The sequence below is a fragment of the Equus caballus genome, chromosome 10 (genome assembly GCF_041296265.1).
Source record: "Equus caballus isolate H_3958 breed thoroughbred chromosome 10, TB-T2T, whole genome shotgun sequence".
Classification (NCBI taxonomy): Eukaryota; Metazoa; Chordata; class Mammalia; order Perissodactyla; family Equidae; genus Equus; species Equus caballus.
Genome location: NC_091693.1, coordinates 26,243,718 through 26,259,407, shown reverse-complemented (window position 1 = coordinate 26,259,407; position 15,690 = coordinate 26,243,718).

The window sequence follows — 15,690 nt, the reverse complement described above, 5'->3', positions numbered from 1 at the left end:
GATCTAAATCTGAGCTTCTGTGCAGAATTCTGTTCCTTGCATTTGTAGACTGAGGCCATCAGCTCCTAGAAGTCACCTCTCTTTTTAAGCAACATGTCCATTTTCTTCTTGCTTCTTTGCAGCCACCAGGAGAATCCATCTCTTTTAAGGATTTCACTCGGTTAGGCCAGGCCCATCTAGCACAATCTCCCTTTTGATTAACTCAAAGTCAACGGATTAGAGATCTTAAGTACATCTGCATAATCCTGTTTGCCCTGTGACGTGATAGAATTATGGGAGTGACATCTCATATTCACGTGTCTCACCTAAACCCAAGGGGAGGGGATTATACGAAGGTGTGGGTTATTTGGAGCCTTCTTAGAATTCTGCCTATCATAGCATACACCAGAGCAAAAGAAAACTTCTCTGGAGGAGGGCAAGTTTGTCTCGTGCCTTGGGAGAACACTCGCAGATAATTTTTTTCAAGGGCAATGACTTATGAGCAGTTGAAGATAACCAGGTACACAAGGAGACAAGACAACCTGAGCGAGAACCAACACACAGCAGAAATACAGAAGAAACAACACACTGCAGAAACAGTCTGGACACTGGAATCCCCAGTTACAGATTAGACCACTATGCCATGTTTGAAGAAATAATCAGTAAAGTGGGAATTATCTGCAGGAAACAGGAACCTATAAAAAATGACACATGGCTTGAAAAAGAATCAGATAGAATGTAGAAACACAAAAAATACAAAACTGGAAATACAAACTCAGTAGATTTATTTGACGGCAGATTGAACACAGCCAGAAATGGAATTATGAACTGGAAGTGATATTAGCACAAATTACACATAATGCAGCACAGAGAGACAAAGAGATTGAAAAGAAATACGAAAGAGAAGGCAAGAGATGTGAAGTTTTCAGCAAGACGGTCCAAGATACAATTGATTAAAGGCCCAAGAGAAAAGAGACAGAATGGGTTGTGATGGTTAATTTTATAGCAAACTTGACTTGGCTCAGAGAGACACCCTGACTAATACAGGGGTCGAGGCAACATTTGAAGTAAAAATGGCTGAGAATTTTCCAGACTGATGGAAGATATCAATATGCACACTCAAGAATAGATAGAATTTCATGATAAAGAAAAAGAAATCAACACCCAGAAACATCATAATAAAAATTCAGAAAAACCCAAGTTAAAGAGATCATCTTAAAACCAGTCAGAGAAAAGATGTTGTCTTCAGGGGAATAGCAACTAGACTGACTGATAATAGCAAAAATGAAAGTCAAAGACAGTGAATGATTTCTTTAATGTATTGAAAGACTGCCTGCCTGATATATACCCAGAAAAAACATTGCTCAAGAATGAGGGCAAAATAAAAATATTTTCAGACAAAAAGACTGAGAATTTGCCGCCAGGAGACTAGAGGAAACTCTAAAGGGTGTACTTCAGGCAGAAGGAAAGCAATTTAAGATGGAAGGTCTAAGTTGGAAGAAGGAATGACGAGGAAAGTGGAAAGTACGTATCCAGGTGTGAACAAACATTATGTAAAACAGTAATAAAAATGTCGCACAGGGTCTGAAAAAAAAAACCAAGATAGATTAAAAACACAAGAGAGTGATGACATTTAAGTTGAGAGGGAACAAAAGGAGTTAAGAGTTCTGAGTTTTGACGATCTTGATGTGTGTACCCTACGATGCAGAAATTGGGCTCACAGGGCTGTACTCTGGGGGAATGCATGTGTCTGTGTACAAATGAAAATTATACAATTTAAATAATTTTCACAGTTACACTGGTCAGAATGGCTCTAGATGGAAACAATTCAAATGTCTATCAACATTAGAATACATGTGTGTGTGCATACACACATATGTGAGCGTGTGGTGTGTGTATGTGTATTCACACAATAGGATACTAGGCTGCTGCTAAGATGAACAAATAGAGCTTAAGGCAGCGACTGAACACCAACTAGGTGCTGATGTTTCTTATAGGAACTGGGGATACGGCAGGAAGAGCCAAGGAGAGATGGACATTAAGCAAGTAGTACAAGCCTTATTCATTCATTGCAAATGCGATAGCTATTTTATTTAATTTTTTTAATTTTAATTTTTTTTTTTGAGGAAGACTGGCCCTGAGCTAACATCCGTGCCTATCTTCCTCTACTTTATATGTGGGACACCTACCAAAGGATGGCATGCCAAACGGTGCCAAGTTCACACCTGGGATCCGAACTGGCAAACCCTGGGCCACAGAAGCAGAACATGCGAACTTAACAGCTGCGCCACCGGGCCGGCCCCGTTGCTAGCTTTTTAGATGATCCCAAGAAGTCTGATTGTTGTGCTAAAAAATAGGCATATGAAAACAAAGAAATGACTATAAACAAAATGTAGTGTATCCATACAAGGGAATATTGTCTGGTGATGAAGAGGAGTGAAGTCCTGACACCTTCCACAAGACAGGCAAACTTGGAAAACATCCTGGGTCAAAGGAGCCAGACACAATAGACCACATATTGTAAAATTTCATTTATATGAAATGTCCAAATCTATAGAGAAAGGAAGCAGGTGCTGAGCAGGGAAAGGTGAGGAGAGGGGCATCACGAGTGGCGGCTAATGAAAAAGGGGCTTGATTTTCAGGTGAGGAAAATATTCTGGAATTAGATAGTGGTTATGCTTGCACAACTTTGTGAAAATGCTAAAAACCACTGAACTCACTGAACTGTACACTTAAAATTAGATTATGTTGGGACCGGCCCCATGGCCTAGTGCTTTAGTTCTCATACTCCTCTTTGGCGGCCTGGGGTTCAGTGGTTCAGATCCTGGGTGTGGACTTACACACTGCTCATCAAGCCATGCTGTGGCAGGCGTCTCACATATAAAATAGAGGAAGATTGGCACAGAAGTTAGCTCAGGGCCAATCTTCCTCAGCACAAAGAGGATTGGCAGTGGATGTTAGCTCAGGTCTGATCTTCCTCAAAAAAAAAAAAAAGGATAAAAAATTAGATTATGTTGATGGCTTGCACAACTCTGTAAATATACTAAAAAAATCATTTAACTCCGCAATTTAAACAGATGAAATTCATGGTATGTAAATTATATTTCAATACAGCTGTTAAAATATTAATAACAATGATCACTCTGCCCATTTCTTTCCCACCAACAGTGCAAATGAGTTCCCATTTACCCACATCCTCGCCAACCATGTTCATTGTCAATTTTTTAATATTTGCCAATATCATCAGCAAAAATAAAAATAATTCTAGCAAGTATGTATCTACTGTTTATTAATTTTCAGAAACTGTTCTGAGCTCTTTATCTGTATTAACTAGTTTAATCCTCACAACAAGTCTGTAAGGTAAGGACTATGATTAATTCTTATTTTACAGATGAGGAAATAGAGGCTCAGAGAGACTAGGACACTTGTCCAGGGCCACACAGTTAGTAAGTGACAGGGCTATGACATGAGACCGGGCAGTCTGACCCCCAGAGTCCAAGGTGCTTCACCGCGATGTACTACTACTGAATCCTTCAAGAACATTTTAACTTTCTATTTTGAAATAATTTTAGATTAACAGAATTGTTACAAAGACGGCACAGAGTTCCCATGTAACCTGGTCTCTACTTCCCCTAATGTTATAACTTACAGAGCCACGAGCATCTGCCCAAACAAGACATTGACGCTGATCCATTATCTGTGCCTAAACTGCAGGCTCCATTCAGATTTCCTGTTTCTCACTCATTCCCCTCTTCTCTCCTGAGATCCATTCCCTGGTCCCCGTGGCATTTAACTGCTTCAGTTTTATTTAAATTTATTTGGAATACTGTATTTCCTATTTGGTAACATATTTAATATTCCTTGACCATTTGTATTTCTCTTGTGAATCTTACATCACCTTCTTTGTCCACGTTTTATTGGCTTTTTTTTAATTTAAAGATTGGCACCTGAGCTAACATCTGTTGCCAATCATTTTTTCTTCTTCCCCTCCCCAAAGCCCCCCAGTACATAGTTGTATATTCTAGTTGTGGGTCCTTCTGGCTCTGCTGTGTGGGATGCCACCTCAGCATGGCCTGATGAGTGGTGTCATGTCCATGCCCAGGATCCGGACCAGCAAAACCCTGGGCCGCCGAAGTGGAGCAGTCAAACTTAACCACTCGGCCATGGGCCGACCCCTTATTGGCATTTTGATCTCATAAATTTGTAAGAACTCCTTGTATGTTAGTTTACACATTCGGGAACAAAAAGGTCTCATTTAGTGCTTTCGTTTTCTAGGGCTAACATAACAAAATACCACAGGCTGAATGGCTTAAACAAAAGAAACGTATTTCGTCACAATTCTGGAGGCTGGAAGTCTGAGACGAAGGTGTGGGCAGGGCTGGTTCCTTCTGAGGGCTCTGAAGGAAGGTTCTGTTCCAGGCCTCTCTCCTTGGCTTGTAGATGGCCGTCTTGTCCCTGTCTCTCTCTCTCTCTTTTCTTTTTTAAAAGATTGGCACCTGAGCTAACAACTGTTGCCAATCTTCTTTTTCTTCCTGCTTTTTATCCCCAAATCCGCCCAGTACATAGTTGTATATTTTGGTTGTGGGTCCTTCTAGTTGTAGCATGTGGGACGCCACCTCAGCATGGCATGATGAGTGGTGCCATGTCTGTGCCCAGGATCTGAACCAGCGAAACCCTGGGCCACCAAAGCAGAGTGTGCAAACTTAACCACTCGGCCACAGGACTGGCCCCGTGTGTCTCTTCATATCATCTTCCCTTTGTGTGTCTGTCTCCAAATGGCTCATTTTTATAAAGACACCATTCATATCAGATTAGGGACCCATTCTATTACTGGATGACCTCATCACAACTAACTACATCTGCAAGGACCCCATTTCCAAATACGGTCCCATTCTGAGGTTGTAGGGGGTAGAATTTCAATGTATGAATTTGGGGGGGACAATTGAACTCATTACACTTTATCATTTACTCGTTTTATTTTTACATCATTGACTCATTCTTCAAATACTTTTTGAGAACCTCTGTGTACTAGACACTTCTGTAAAGATTGCTGAAGGCGGAGGTCCAAGATCTCCTAAATCATGGATATTATATTCTAGTTCTGGATCAGACAGTAAATAAACATATAAATATATTTTCCAGTTTCAGGGAGTGTGTGAGGAGAAATAAAGTGGGCTAAGTGTCACAGAAGGACAGCAGGGTGCTTCTTTAATCTGGCTGCTCAGGGATAGCTTAACGAGGAGGTGACAGCTGAGCTGAGACCTGAAGTAAGTGGTGGAATGAGCCAATCAGTGAACCAAGGAAAGAACATTTCAGCAGAGGGAACAGCACGGGCAAAGGTCTTGAGGTTGGGAGGAACGTTTGAGCATTGGAAAGAAAGCCCTGAGGTGACTGGAGCAGAGTGAGGTGGGGAGGGCCAGGAAAGGGGATGGAGAGGTAGGGGTGGGGAGGCCACATGGGTCCCACTGGCCATGGCGAGACGTTTGGGTGGGGAGACCGCATGAGTCCCATTGGCCATGGTGAGGAGTATGGGTTGGTTAGTAAGCATGATAAGAAACCCCTGGAGGCCTTGGATGAGGGTGTGACATGGTCTGAATCATGTTTTTTGAAGACTGCTCTAATTGTGCTGTACCGACTAAACATTAAGGGGGCGAGGGTGAAACCAGGGGGTCTAGGTGGTCTGCCTGGGGTCTTGTCAAGGACGACAGTGGCTTGGACTAGCATGGTAACAACAGACATGGTGATAGGTGGGCATAAATATATATATTTTGAAGACAGAGTTGGAAGTTCTTGCCAATGGTTGCATATGGGTTCCTGGAGAAATAATAGTTATATGATACATAATACACAAAATAAAAGCAATATAGTAATATAATATCTAGCAATAACAAACGCATGCTTACTCTGTGCCATGTACAGTCACATGTATGTGATATATGTGATTATATACATATATGATCACATACAGATATGCTTATACACACACACCCCTTTGGTCCTCACAATAACCCTATGTGGTAGGTCCTAATATATTCCCATTTTACAGATGAGGAAACTGAGACACAGAGAAATTATGTTCAAATCTGTAGAGTGAGTAAGTGGGGAAGCCGGGATTTGAACCCAGCCATGGGACCTCATAGCTTTAACCATTACATTTTAGTGTTGGGGGTGAGTTTTAGGCTTTTGGTCTGAGTACTTGGGTGGATGGTGATGCTGTTTATTGAGCTGGGGAAAATTGTAGGAAGAACAGATTTGGGGACATAAAGTCATGGTTCTACTTTACCATGTTAATTGTGACTGTTAGACATTCAAGTGGAGAAACTGAGTGGGAGAGGGGTATGTGGGATTAGGGGTTAGGGGGATGTCCTCGCTGGAGTTATAAATTTTGGGGAGTCATTGGCATATTGACATCAATTCAAGCCATAGAACTGGGCGTTTTCACTCGGGAAATCATTACAATTGGAGAGTACACATCTTCAGCGTTGCTCCTGTGGCTGAATATTAAGTTTAACATCCACAGTGAGGTGAAGTAACTTGACTAAGAGCAGCAAACACAATAGTTCTGATTCCAACCAACCTCCCTCTGAAGGTCCTGGTGTCCCACGAGGTTGCTGTCACCTGCTAACACAAGGTGAAAATTCCATTAGCCCCAAATCAATTAGCTCAGCATAACAACCCACACTTTTATAGCTAAGAAAAGCCTCATTAAGTTGAAACTTCTGGTGGCTCCCCAAGGATGAGAACTCTGCTAACATGCTCAGTGCCAAGAGAGGTCCCCCCACCCGCACCTGCCAGTGCTGGGAGCCTGGGGTCTGCAGCAGGAAGAGCCAGATGGGACTGGAGTAATTGGCCTCTGTCTTGCCTCCAATAGCCCCTGGAGACCAGAGCCTCTGAGCTCGTTAGGAACAGGTGAGCTGAGACTGGCCCGGGAATTGTGAAGGAACTTTTTGACTTGCTGAACTCATTAGTAAAGAAGCTGAGGATCTGGCAGGCACTTCTTTCCCAGCGGTGGCGGTTCTGTCTTTGTGCTGAGAAAACACATCCCAGAGTTGCCAGAGAGGGAAAGATTTTTCAGCGTGGTTGGTGCAGGTGTTCCTTGGCCATGTGCATTTTGGCTCTATGAAAAGAAATTTCCTCTTCACAAAATGGGCACGTGGTTGAGGTGAAGATGGACTGTCTGCTTCCTTCTTTGGATCTTCAGTGCCAAGAATGGTACCGAGCATGCGGCACGTACTCACTGAAAACTTGTTGAATGATTGAATGACTGAAATGATCTTATTTGTTTCTTTACCATAGCAGTTCTCAACAGGGGTGACTTCGCTCCCCAGGGGACCCTTGGCAATATCTGGGAACATTTTTGGTTGTCACAACTGGAAAGGGGGATACTCCTGGCATCTAGTGGGTGGAGGCCAGAGATGCTGCTCAACATCCAGCGATAGACAGGACAGAGCCCCACAGCAAAGAATGTTTTGGTCCCAAATGTTAATAGTGCTGCAGTTGAGAAATGATTTACTGGTTTATAATTCACCTCCTTTCACCAGAGCATAAGATCTAGGGATTTTTATTTGGCTTACTCATTGTTGTATCTCCAACAAGTAGAACCTTGTCTGACATAGTAGATGCTCCATAAATACATGTTGAATGGAATGAGTGATAGTAAGCTCTATCCACTAGCTTCATGGTTTCATTCTTCCTCCCGCTCCTTTCAAATATGCCTTGAGCATTTACCTGAAGCAGGTCCAGGCTGTGTACTGGAGATTTTCAGATGAGCTAAACAAGGCCCTTGCTCTTAAGAAGTGCTCCTTTTAATGGGAAAGACCCAACCACCAATACATGAGCTCTCTATTTGTAACAATGGGCATATCTCCTTTTAGGGAGATAGAACTGGAGATAAAAATACCCTGTGATGTGATGAAAATGGCATTTAACTTCTGTGATGTTCCTCCCCCAAAACACCAGTCTAATCATGAGAAAAACATAAGGCAAATCCAAACTGAAGAGCAGTCTACAGAATCCCTAAGAAGAGTAGCTTTTTAGTGGAGAAGCCTGAAAACACTTCAGGCTTTTGGTGATCAAGGTGAACATGAACACTCATCAATCATGTAGATAGTATGTACCATTGATATGCTATGATGAAAATGGCACTTTCCCTCTGTGGTTTTCCTCCCAATCCCGTAACTGCATCCTAATAATGAGAAAAACATCAAATTCCAATAGAGAGGCATCCTACAATATGTATGAACAGTCCTCCCCAAAACTGTCAAGGCCACCAAAACAAAGAAAGTCTGAGGAACTGTCAGAACCAAAGGAGACATGGCAACAAAATGCAATGTGGTCTCCTAGATGGGATCCTGGAACAGAAAAAGGATATTAGGTAAAAACATAACAAATGTGAATAAAGTATGGACTTTAATTTTATGTGTTGACTTCACTGGGCCATGGGATACCCAGATATCTGGTTAAATGTTATTTCTGAGTGTGTCTGTGGGGGGTTTGTGGAAGCAATTAGCATTTGAATTGGTGGACCGAGGGAACCAATGGCCCTCACAGCGTAGGTGGGAATCAGGCAAAATGCAGCCAGTGTTCAAATTCCCCAATTGTCAGTTATTTGAATAAGTGTTCTAATAAATCCCAGCCACTGAATTTGGTATAGATATCTGTCTCTTAACTTTCTTTTAATCCATAAGGATTTCCGTCTACAAGTTTTCCTCACATTTTGTCTGTTGAAGAAGTGGTAGGGCACTTGCTATCTTGATAACATAGTGGTGAAGTGCATGAATTCTCAAATAAGATAGCCTAGTTCTTTTCTTAGCAAACTTTTTATTGAGATGTTTCCTACATACAGAAAAGTACATGAACCATAATGGCGCGGCTTGATGAAGCTTCACAAATGAACACATCCTTGTAACCAGAAACCCCCCATACCCATTACTAGACTCTACTATCCCACAAAGGTAACCACAATACTCTCCTTAACATCATTAGTTTTCATGCTTTTAAATTTTATATGAAAGGAATCACACAAAATGTTTTCTGGCTTCTTTTGCTCAAATTAGGTTTGTAGATTCATCCACATTGTTGCTTGTAGCAGAAGTTGGTTCTTTTTTTTTTTTTATTAATGAATTATTCATTACTTTTTTTTAATTTATATATATTTTTTTATTAATGTTATGATAGATTACAAGCTTGTGAGATTTCAGTTGTACATTTTTGTTAGTCATGTTGTGGGTACACCACTTCCCCCTTCGTACCCTCCCCCCACCCCCCCTTTTCCCTGGTAACCACCGATCAGATCTCCTTCTCAATATACTAATTTCCACCTATGAGTGGAGTCATATAGAGATCGTCTTTCTCTGACTGACTTATTTCGCTTAACATAATGCCCTCGAGGTCCATCCACGTTGTTGTGAATGGGCCAATTTCGTCTTTTTTTATGGCTGAGTAGTCAGAAGTTGGTTCTTTCTCATTGCTATATAGTATTCCATTGGATGAATATACCACAATTTATTTAAGTATTCTATTGTTAAGGGTGCAGTTTCTTATAAATTTAGTCATACACCTATCCCATGAACCAGAAATTCCACTTCTTTGGGGTGATGGTAATAGTTTATATCTTGAAAGGGATTTGGGTTACACAGGTATGTGCATTTGTAAAACCTTACCAAAAATCATCTTCAAGACTTGGGCATTTCACTGTATGTAAATTTTATCCCCAAAAGAAAAAGAAAAGAACCACAAATGAACATTGAACTCTAGTTAATAATGTGATGCTGAATTACTGGGAGAGAGTATACTGATGACCATAGCTTACTTTGAAATGCATCAAAAATTAAGATGCAAAAATTAAGATGATGGGTGGACAAAGGGATAGATGTGATAAAACAAGTATAGTCAAATGTTAATTGTAGAATCTAGGTGGTGGTATATGAGTGTGTTCACTATAAAATACTTTCAAAGTTTAAACATGTTTGTAAATTTTATAATACAATTTTGGAACTGATAATTATATGACGTGATGGAGGTGCTAACTATCGCTACAATGGCGATCATATTATGATATATGAACGTATCAAATCAACATGTTGTACACCTTAAATTTACAAAATGTTATGTGTCAAATATATTTCAATAAAAATGAAAAATTTTTAAATTAAAAAATTTTAAAAACAGGCAATAAAGATGTTTTTAAGAGTTTTACATGCAGGAAAAAATGTTGGAAAGATATTCATGGACTGCACACACTTTTGGGTGATGCAGATAATTAATCAAATGATCATACAAACAAATGTGAAAGGTGTTTGTGAGAGATGTTCCAATGGAGAGATACATCTTACAATATGAGACCCAAACCAAGGGAATTAAACTAGTGGGGGAGGTAGGGGAGCCTCCCCGAGAACGTGATGTATGAGTTGAGACTCAGGGGTGACTTGGAATTAGTTAGGGAAGAGGACAGAGATAAACACTTTCAGAGCAATGAGGGGAAATAAAACAGGATGTCAGAGATGCTGAGGAGATCGCTATTTTAGGGTGGTCAGGAAAGGCCTTCTGGGGAACTGGTGACATTTGAGGTGAGGATTGAATAAAAAGAAGAAACCAGCCATGTGAAGGGCTGGGCAGACAGTTTCATTATACAGCCACACTTCATTTGACATAAAAGTTATATTTCTATTTTTCAAATATTCCAGTGAAATTGGCACCCTGGGAGACTCTGTGTTTGTCCAGTGGTTTGCACATGGCTGCCTAGCCCTAGCAGAGCTTGAGAGGCCAATCAGAAAGTGGCTTCTCAATTGTTCTAGTGGCTCAGGACCACCTGCTTCCCTGTAAGGTGCTGAAGCACAGGGTGTGTCTGCCAGCACCCTTCTGTTCGTGGGAGAACTACCCCAATCTCAGTAGTCTCACTGGGCTCTGGATCACAGTATTCTGTCCCACCTCTGGCTGAAGTTGTGGGCATGAGAGCCAGGACTTGTCAAATCACAGCAGCCGCCTCCCCCACTGCCCCTACCCTTGGCGATGCTTACTGGTTCTCAGAGCAGGCAATGACACAAGCACAGTTCATTAGTGCTTTACTGGGATTGATTGAAGAGTTCTGGGACAATGAAAGTTTTGCTAGAGTTGGAGGAGATGTTAGCCATATTCCTTCATACCTAGAATATGAGAGATTGAGTTTAATTAACACATAGAAGTACAGACAGACATCGGAGATAAAGAGATGGAGAGGTGGGAGAAGGAGATAGAAAGAAGAAAAGTGAATAAAGATAGAGGGAGAGATATGGAAGTGTGGATCCCCTGTTCTCTCTAGGGTTACATTCCTTTGCAACCTTTCTTTGATTCTGTCACCTCCCCCATTCTTCCCAGTCACAAGATCCAGAAAATTCCTTTTCCACTTAAGCTTATTTGAGTTGGGTTTTGATCACATTTGCTCCTGAAAGAAAATCATCAGTTTTACCATCAAAATACACCCGAAATCTCTTCACCTTTTCCCACATCCACCACTCTACAAGCCATCACTGCCTCTTGCCTGAACACCTGCAATCACCTCCTACTTGGCCTCCCTGCACCCTGGCTTGCCTCTGCACAGTCCAACCTCCACACAGCCATCTGAGTGGGCTGGCAGGTGTGGAATCTCTAAATGTTCTGCATGATCAGACTTCCAGGAAGACCTGGGGGAGAGGGCAGTTTTTGCCTTTACAGCCTGTCATAGAGGAGACAGTGTCTCTATTCGGTTCATCCCTTCACTCCACATTTAAGGAAGAGTCCCAGAGTGGGTTAGTAAATAGAACAATAACTCAAGCCTTTGGTGCAGAGATCTAGAGCCTTTTTTTTTACCACCCCCTTCCTTCCTGATTCATTAGCACTGTATCAATTGGGATGCTTTTGCCTGCAAGGAACAGAAAGCTACAAAGAAAATTAGCTTAAATGATTCAGGTGCTTATCTTACTTAAGAAGAAATACAGACGCAGGTGCTTCCAGAGGTGGATTGATAGCACATCAATGCCATCGAGGACCCAATATCTTCTTTTTCCAGTTTTACATCTTTGGCAGGTTGTTCATGGTTTTCCTTGGGGGCTGCTATGGCACCAACCCTCACGACAATGATCTAAAGCAGGACAGAAGCAGAGAGAAGGCAAATGATCTTTCTCATCATGTATTAGGGAGCAAAGCTTTTCCTAGAGCTCCCAGAAAACTTCCCCTTATATCTCATTGGCAAGAATGGGGCCACATGATCATCCCTAGATGAACTGGCTAAAGGGAAAAGAGGTTGTTGTGATAGATTTTGATCAATTAAATTCATCCTCTGGGGCTGGATACATTACTGCCTGAGGAAAACTGGGGTTGGTTAGGAAGGGAGAAGGGGGAAATGGATGTTGGGTAGGTAACTAGGAATGTCTTCCAAAAACCAGAGGTTGTAATTGGAGACCAAGAAGGGGAAGGTAAGAGAATAGAGGAAAAAGGGCAGAGAGGATGACAAGGTAGGAAAGAGAAGTAACATGGAGGAGAAGAGGGAAGAAAAAAAAAGGGGAGGAAGAGAGGACGGAGAGATAGGACAATGAAGAGACAGGAAAGGAAACAGAGAAGAGTGAGGATTTGAGGCAACATGAACATGTGAGCTCAGCTTCAGCCAATCAGGATCAGAGACACTGGTTCAGGGGTGGGCATGTGAACTAAGGCTAAGCAATCAGGTTGCTTCTCAGGGCTTCTGTTGACCTACTGGAGCACAGATCCATCTCTCTTCTGCTGGTTTTAAATATAGAAGGATGTAGACCTATGAGATGGTGATGGTCGTTGTGCAGCCATGAGGGATCTGAGAATGGAAACTACAGAGAGAAGAGTAGAAAAAGAAACAGAAAAGCAGTTCTTGGTGGATGTTATTTTGAACCTTATATCAAGGACCAATCTAGTTCTACATCTAGATGTTACATTTACGTGAGCTAATACATTTCTTTCTTTTTTTTTTTTAAGGAAACCAGTTTGAATTGAGTTTTCTGTCGTTAATTGTCGCCACTTCTAATCTTGCCACAGCCTCTTCCATTTGAAGTCTGATCTGGCCCTTCAAATTTGATACTTTACACTCTCTTTCTTAGGTTGCCCTTGACTTTCCTTCTGTCTGTGGAATTCTGCCCTGGGGGCTCCCGCATTGCCCCAACCGCTGCATCCTAGGGAGGATGTATTACTTTCCTATTGCTGCTGTAACAAATTACCACAAACTTGGTGACTTAAAACAAAACGCATTTATTATCTTACAGTTCTGGTGGTCAGAAATCTGAAAAGGATTTCAATGGAGTAAAATAAAGGTGTCCACAGGACTGCATCCCTTCTGGGGGCTTTAGGGGAGAATCCACTTCCTTGTCTTTTCTAGCGTCTAGAGACCTCCAACATTCCTTTATTCACAACTCCTTCCTCCGTCTTCAAAGCCAGCGATCACATCACTCAGATCTCTCCTTCTGTCCTATCTTCTCTGACTCTCCTACCTCCCTTTTTCCTAATAAGGACACTTGTGATTGCATTGGACTCACCTGGATAATCCAGGATCACCTTCCCATCTCAAGATCCTTAACCACATCTGCAAAGTCCCTTTTGCCATGTAGGGTAACATATTCACCGGTTCTGGAGATTGGTATGTGGATATCTTTAGGGGTGGGGTGGGGGGCATTGTTCTGTCTACCATGAAGTGCCAGCGAGAAACTGAGGTCCTCAGTCTAACTTCCCACAAGGAACTATGTTGAACTACCAAAGACCATGTGACCTTGGAAGTAAATCCTTCCACAGTCGAGCCTTGGCTTGAGACTGAAGCCCTGGTGGACATCATTATTGCGGTCTTGTGAAACTCTGAAGCAGAGGATCCACCCATGCTGTGCCTGATCCATAGAATTATGAGATAATAGGTATGTGTTGTTTTAAACTGCTAAATCTGTGATTTGTTATGCAGCAATAGATAACTAATACATCTGTATGACTCACTTTTGCCAATGAGATATTAGCAGCTGTGATGCAAGCTAAAACTTGAAAAAAAAAAAAAACAACAGTGCGTTTCACCTCTTCTCTTGCTCCTCTGACTTTGCAATGAAGTTATGCCTGGGCTGATCTGCTGGAGGATGAGGCAAGTGGAGCAGAGCCAAATCAGCTCAGTTATCCTAGATGAGTCTATCTCAGACTAGGTGACAGGCAGCCGACACCCATATGTGTGACAGCCCAGAAAAAATCAGTGAGACCACCTAGCTGACCCATGGCTGATAGCAGATGCAATAGGAAGCCCATCTGAGCCCTGAGGAACCTCCAGTTAGATGCACAGATTTGTGAGCTCAATAAGTTTTCTTGTGTTATGCCACTGGGTTTTATGGATTCTGTTAATCAGATTATGTGGGCAATAGATAGCTGATATGCCCACCTATAATTGTATTATTTTTCTCTTTTTTTTGAGGAATATTAGCCCTGAGCTAACTGCTGCCAATCCTCCTCTTTTTGCTGAGGAAGACTGGCCCCGAGCTAACATCCGTGCCCATCTTCCTCTGCTTTACACATGGGACGCCTACCACAGCATGGCATGACAAGTGCTGCCATGTCCGCACCCGGGATCCAAACCAGTGAACTCCGGGCTGCAAAAGTGGAATGTGCAAACTTAACTGCTGCGCCACCAGGCCAGTCCCTCATTGTATTATTTTTAATAAACCATAACCCTCAAATGTCAAAATCCTGAGGGCAGTGAAGCCTGTGTTTAGCACAGAGGTTGGAACATAGTGGGAATTAAAATCTTTGTTGAAGGAATGAGTACATAACTGAGTTCAAGATGTGGCACAAGGAGATGTGTGTGTCTGTGTGTGCACGTGAAAGAGTGTTGGAAAGATGTCAACAGTTTTGTATAGTGCTTTAGACCTCAGGCTTGTGAAACAGAACAAATGACCCCAAACTTTCTGGCTTTCACGGGTGATCTTGCCATTCCCAGATACAGGGACTATTAAAATCCACCAACCAAAGACCAGAAGTAACAACTGTTGTCCAAAAAAAGGTTAAGTTTACTGAACTTGCTGCAAGAAGGGAGAGGACATGCCCGGGAACACACGTGGTGGCTCAGTAAGAGCCAATTGGCAGATGACGTCAAGATTGAAGTGTAGGCAGACTCTGAACTCACCTCCTCCCATGGACACAACAAATTTACAACTACTCCTGGAACAATTAACCTTGAGAGAGAACTGAAAACTAGATAAAAAGAACCCTTACAACAAGGGGCAGTGCTGACTGAGGTAGAAGTTCTTTCTGGAGAGAAAAAACCCACCTTCTAGCTGCAGCACTTCATAGCCAGCAGCTAGCAATCTTAAGGTACAAAGCCTTCCCTGGAGGAGTTGGGGATCTGAGCAGGGGAGCGTTACCACAATAAGCAGCTTTTGGACTCAGCATAACCAAGGCAAGTGTCTTAATATCTGGCTTTGCTGGCTGTTAACTACAATGGGGAATTCCCCTAGAAAACCTATCAGACATAAGGGGGAAAAATCCTGCTCTTAAAGGGCCCATGCACAAATTCACCCATTTTGGAAAGCAACCTAAAATCACCAGAAAGAAAGGCACACAGTCCTTTGGTGATAAGAGACTCACTTGATAGGCTCTGGGTGCACCTCAGTGAGAGGTGAGACCTCTCCAGGCTGGGGCCACCTCCCCAGGGACCGAGACACAGGTGGCAACCATTATTGTGACCTAGTACAGGCATGCTGACACAGA